This window comes from Chrysemys picta, chromosome 2, assembly GCF_011386835.1.
Source record: "Chrysemys picta bellii isolate R12L10 chromosome 2, ASM1138683v2, whole genome shotgun sequence".
NCBI classification, from domain to species: Eukaryota; Metazoa; Chordata; order Testudines; family Emydidae; genus Chrysemys; species Chrysemys picta.
This window is the reverse complement of record NC_088792.1, coordinates 104279830-104286513: the sequence shown is the minus strand read 5'-3', so window position 1 is coordinate 104286513 and position 6684 is coordinate 104279830. Positions and strand designations below refer to the sequence as shown.

The 6684-nt window shown below is 39.9% G+C and overlaps 1 pseudogene; it reads right to left on the bottom strand.

Moving 5' to 3' along the window:
- Positions 1-1347: 1347 nt before the first annotated feature.
- Positions 1348-3308, bottom strand: LOC112058735 (uncharacterized; annotated as a pseudogene).
- Positions 3309-6684: the final 3376 nt, after the last annotated feature.

Below are 6684 nucleotides of genomic sequence, written 5' to 3'. Positions count from 1 at the left end.
GGGGTAAAATAAAATGAGAATTCCTCATTTAGCTTGGGTTAAAAAAGAACTAAAAAAACCCTCTAACCAAACTTAAAAGCTACTGTACTTTTCCCTTATGCAAAGACAGTTATTATTTTACTTATGAATAAAGAGATTCTTGAGCGGCTGTATATACCCTGGGAACAAACTGAATAACTTGGGTACATTTTTGAATGCACTGAGTTCTTTTCTGTATACTTCACACTACCTAAAATATTCATGTCAGAAGGTATGTACTTCATAGCAGAAGAATGTGATGGGGTTGTGATGGTTATCAGTTATTTCTTTCTTATTCATTCATATAAATTGAAGAGGGCAGTGACCCAAAACCTGGATCTGTAGACCTTCAAACTTTGGAGAAGTTTTTAATCTGGATCCAAATTTAAATGTCAGTGCTTGGTCTTATCTCTGCTATAAATGTGTGCAACAAGAGTTTTACATCGTATGTCTAGAAAAATTCTCTGTTATAACATTAAATCTGTAATCCTAGGGTGATGAAATCCAATGTGTTAAACATAACTAACATTAGCTATATAACCACAAAATACATATTGTGCAGAGCCACGCATGAGAAAGCTACTGCAAAATAGGGAAAAAAATAAATGAGCATTGAATAAAATGTATCAGGGTCCAACAGGCAGTGAGAAAGAGTAGGACATACATTACAAAGCACTTATCCTTATTTCCAATTTTAAATTACTACTACTGCTGCTAAGGGTTCCAGGTTGGAAAATTCATGCAATGGTATAACCCCTGCATTTTAACAGCTAACTCCCACTGACTGAAACTCAGTGCACCCTCAATTAAACTCTACATGGTATCACTCTGAGTGAGGGGATGCACCAGTCCCTTTGAAATATTGTTCTATGTGCCATGATCTTGAAAGCAAATATTGCAGGAGCTGCAAGCACTAGGCGCTATAGGCATTGATGGTTACAGTCTCCAAATACCTGTATGGGAAAAGATTTCTGGTAGTAAGGGGCTGTTTAATCTAACAGAAAAAGGCATAACAATGTTCAAAGGCTGGAAGCTGAAGCTAGACAAATTCAAACCCAACATAAGAAGCAATAAAAGTGATGGTAACTGACCATTGTGACAAATTACAATGGATGTGGTGGATTATCTATCACTTGAAGACTTTAAGTCAAGACTGGATGTCTTTCTAATAGTAATAGATATCACCTTTCTCGCTTGTCTTCGTCTGTCCCGCCAAGAACGCAAGTCGGTGCCACGCCATTCTGTTTTGTTGAGAGCACATTCTTTCCATTTCTGGCCAAACGGTTTTGTCATGGGATCGGTCCAGTGCATATTTGTTCTGCCCAGCGGTCACTTGTGGTTTCCGGGGATCCAGTCACTGATGCGGGTTGTCCACCCATTATCTTACCTGCGGACTACATGACCCGTCCATCTCCGCTTTGCGTCGTACATCGCCTGCACTACATCGGTCACCTCTGTATGCCTTCTGATCTCCTCATTCGGTATATGATCACAGAGTGATATCTTACATATTTGCCTTTCCATTGCTTTCTGGTTGACAGCAAATTTTTCTTCCTCCACTTTCATTGTTGACCAGCTTTCCACTCTATATATCATTACTGGCAGAACAGTGGAGTTAAACAGTTCTTTCCCTTTCTTCATGGGTAGTTCATCATCCGTTAGAGACGTTTTTATTTTGTTTAAACTTGCCCACCCTGCCTTTCTCCTCCTACTGCAGTCCCCTTCGAATGAGTTGTCTCTGTTCAGCTGCTGACCAGGCAAACATATGTCAACCTCCTTGATTACTTTTCCATTTATAGTGATGATTCCTTCTGCACAATGCTCATTCTGCATCCACTTAGTCTTCGACGTGTTCACTTCCAACCCAATACTATGCGAAAGTATTTGCAGTTGCTGCAATTTGTTCTCCAATTCTTCTGTGTCTTTTGCCAATATTACTCAGTCATCAGCAAAGAGAAGATGTGTTAGCTGTTCTCCATCAATTCTGATTCCTTCTTCCCAGTTCAATTTCTTGACCAGCAACTCCAGTACTGCTGCAAACAGCTTCAGAGAAATTGTGTCACCTTGTCTGACTCCTCTACTTATAGTAATAATGCAGGGGGCATTGAATGTTTTCTCTGTCGAGCAATTGCAGTTAATTTCTTACAGCAGGTCGATGTACCTCGGGTCGATTCTGATTTCATTGAGCGCACTGAGTACAGTGTTAATCTCCACTGAGTCAAATGCCTTTTTGTAGTCATCAAATGCAATACCCAATAGTACTTTGTATTCCTTGTATTTTTCAATGAGCTGCCGAACTGAGTGGATGTGATCAATTGTCGAATACCCTGAGCAGAAACCAGCTTATTCTCTGTTTTTGTGCATTTCAAGATCCTTCTTAATCTGATTGAGTATGACACAGGTGAAGACCTTATGCACTTGTGAAAGGAGTGTAATCAGATGGTAGTTGCTCAGTTCTTCTGGATTGCCTTTCTTCATCAATATTATTGTTTTCAATTTCTTCCATTCATCTGGAACACCCTTGCTATTAATGTAGATGGTGAACCATTGCGCCAATGCTTTGAAGAGAGTATCTTCCCCTGTTTTGAGATATTCTGGCCAAATATCATCCACTCCTGGGCTCTTCCTTCTCTTTATGTTACGAACTCCGTATTTGATTTCTTCCCACATAACATCTGGAACTTCTTCTATAAACTGCTGCCTTGACAGGTATGGCACAATGGTGTATGCTACACATTGACATGTGAGCAGTAGAGATCATTGTAGAATTTTGTACATATTTCATTCATCTTGCTCCTTTCCAAAATCCTTTCACCATTTTCATCATTCAGCGCTGCCAGGATAATCTGTTTCAGCCTAACATCTCTTTCTACCTTCTTCAGACTCTTGTTCTTTTCGGCTGCCTCTCTCAGTTTCTTCTTTCTAAAGTCTTTGTAGTCTTCTTTGCTCTTCACATGAATTTCTTTGCACAGTGTCCTGTATTCTTCACCCATTCTTCCTTCTAATTTCATGTGCGCCCTCCTCGCCATCAGATTCACAGTTTCCTTGCTGATCCTCTGCTTGCGTCCCAGAATTTTCAATGCCTTTGCCTTCTTTGCTCCTGAGATTATCTGCGAGATAAACTCTTCATAGTTCTCATCGATATCCTGCTTGACCTTATACTCAAGGTCCATTTCACTCACTTCCTGTTCAAATGCCTCTTCATTAAAGTGCCATTTTTGCTTCGGTTTCTGGCACCTCTTGACTCGGTCTTTGTAGACATTGTCAATGCATAGTTTTGAGCGTAACATACAATGGTCTGAGCCTGTGAAAATTATTCATTCTCCTATTGTCACTACATTGCTGAAGATTCTTCTGGCATGTGTCAATACATAATCAGTCTGATTCAGTGTGATTCCATCCAGGCTTTTCCATGTCCACTGCTGATGTTGTTCTTTTTGAAATATCATATTCATTATATGGAGATGGTTTGCCTCTGCAAATGCAATCAGACATGCTCTGTGATCATTTCTTAGACCTTTACTGAATTTTCCCACATACTTTTCATTCTCATTCTCCTTTCCACCCACCATTGCATTGAAGTCCCCTTGGATGATTGTATAGGTGGATCTTTTCTGCACTGCCTCCTCCAGTTCTTCCTAGAAATGTTCCATTAGTAATAGATATGCTCTAGCTCAAAGGCATCAGAGGAGGAAAGAATGTGCTGCTCAGAAACAAAGCATTGCTAGTGCATGGGTGTGTCCTAACTGTGGATGGGACTGTCAGTTATGCATCGGATTCAGCAGTCATCAGAGAACTCATTGGCGCATAAAGAGCGATGGTGCCATTGAGAGCTGTTATATGGATGGTCAAACTAGATGATCATAGTGGTCCTTTTGGGCTTTAAAATCTATAAAACTATGACGAGTTCCTATTAAACACACACCGCACTTTAAATAAGCAACAATAGATTCTTTACTGGGATTGGTAGGTGGAAACAGCATACAGCCCCTCCATTCCACCACCCATATACAAGAGTGAATTGTTACATAATAGTTCCTAACTCAGCCGCATCAGGGCAGTTCATTAGAGGGGCACATGGAAAAGTATGCCCCATGTTGCTCTTCAGGGGCTGTACCTCATGCACCTCTTCTAGTCAGGGCAATTAGGGGCTGATTCTCCAATCCCAGTGCCCAGAGTTCATTTCTGTTATCGGTGGTCTTAGTGGGAAGCCACTCAGTGTTGCCCTCCTGTCATCCAGAGTTGTAGATGCCTTATGCCTCCCATTCCCTGCTGTTGGCCCCCTAGTAGCAGTCCCAGCCCACTTCTTTGGTTCGCTCCCAGCCTTTTCCCTAGCCTCCTTCTCCCAGCTGTCAGGCTGTGTGCTACATGGTCTTTCTGTTGCATTCAATGTCTCGGCTCCTCTGAACTGTCAAACTTACCTTTCCTGAATACTAAATGCACTACAGCAAGAATTTACTAAATTTAAGTTTTAAAATAAAACTCTGCATGTGATCTGGTAAATGCCTTTATCATGTAACTTGTTCTCTGATCTGTTAGTAAATGTTTCGCTATCTGAACCAAAGGGATGCCTTAGTCTGCACAGAGTGGTTGCCCTGAGGGGGTCCATTTTTTCTGAGAAGCCAGTTTAGAGCCTCATCTTTCTACCCTGTGAATACATTCTTTGAAAAACTCAGTGTCTATATTCAGCTTCTGATGCAACTGCATTATGATAACTTTACGAAAAACAGTTTAGGAATCTGGTAAGATAAAGATAATAAGGAAAAGAGTGTTTTGTTACAAAATCTAATCAATGGGTATTAACTGTTAATTTCTTTTCATGTTCATAGCTCGGTTTCTCCCACTAGCAGGATATTTGTTTTTGGAAAACAGACTGGACGGATGTCTATTGTTCATGAGCTCCTCCTCGTAATGCAAAATAAGGGCAAATAATTTGCACCTTTCCCTTTAAGAGCTCTCCTGTGAAGTTCCATCTCCCCACGAGAAAATTTTAACAATTTTCAAGAGGTTCTGCTGTGTGTAGTTAAGTCCTTATGATTTGGCACTGACATCTGTCAAGGAGAAATGTCATTGGCTCTTTGAAATATCAGAGCCACAACCAATCAGTGACAGACTGAATGAACCAGCTAAGGTCCCCTTTTGATTCAGGGACCCTGTCTATGGAATTCTCTCCCACAGTGTGTCTGCCAGTTCCTCTGAGACTGATTTCACAGCCTTGTGCAAAGCTCTTCCTCTTGGGTGTGTCCATTTTTAACATTGTTGGACTCATCTCTTCCATCTTGGATTATTTATTTTTGCTCCGTTTTTGATTACTAGACTAGCTAAAAAATTCCTTTTGCTTGGTTTTTCTAGGCTGAATTGAAATTCAGTTGATTAATTACCTTTTTTTTTGTGCAGCATGCCAGATGCTTGGAAATGTGCACCATAATGAAATATGTAAATGCAATGAAAACCATAAATCAATATTCAATAAAATTCTACCCAAAGATCCTCCCTGCTGGGTTAAAGGGTATTGAATAATTGCTAAACACGCGGTGTAATACAATCAAATTTGTATCACATTTTTCATACTATAGTACTTCCTCAAAAAGTGCTTCGCATCTAGGTCCTAGTCAAATGCCAGTGAAGGCCATGGGAGTCTTTAGATTCAATGGAGCTTGGGCTGGACTTCTATAAAGCTGAACACAGATTGTGAATAGGATTCATTGCAAATTCAGCACATTTTTCCATAGGAAAAGCATTCAAAAACTTATCCTAATTTCTGCAAATGTATATCTTATTTGCTGAATATTTAGACAAACTATTTTCAAACTACAGGTTGTTTGCCAGCTCTTCCTTTTGCACTATTGACTACTCAGTATTTAGGGTATGTGACTACTCCCTGCTTGAATAATTAAAACTTTTTAAGCAGGAGACTCATCGGCTAATAGACTTTAAGGCCAGAAGAGACCATCATGGTCATCTAGTCTGATTTCCTGCACATTGCAGGCCACAAAACCATACCTACCCACTCCTGTAATAGGCCCATAATCTCTGGCTGAGTTATTGAAGTCCTCAAAACTTGATTTTAAAACTTCAAGTTACAGAAAATCCACCATTTACTCTAGTTCAAACTAGTAAGTGACTTATGGCCTGTACTGCAGAGGAAGGCAAAAAACAAAAAAATCCAAAAGAAAACAGGGACTCCACCAATCTGAGCTGGGGAAAATTCCTCCCCACCCCAAATATGGTGATCAGTTAGACCCTGAGCAGGTGGACAAGACCCACCAGCTAGATATATGGCTGAACAAAACACATAAAAATTAATAGTGAGCGAAACATAGAAAATAATTATTAACACACGTCTAGTCCATATTTTTGGATGGCTATTTATTTGTTATAATACTTATTACATTTCTGGGCTGGTTATTCGTGAATAACACTTAGATCAGCCTACAACTGTTAGCTATCCAGACTCCATGATTTCATTCACAAAATAATTTTTTTTTTAATATTCAAATAGCTCTGTGCATCCAGGCATGGAAGTCAGAGGAGTGTTGTGATAATAAATCCATATATACTCGTGAAACTCCAATCAAGCAGTGATATGGGCAACAGATTGATAAAAATCTGCAAAAGTGTTTCCCAATTGGATGAACACCTACGAAGCTTTGCACAACAAGTTGT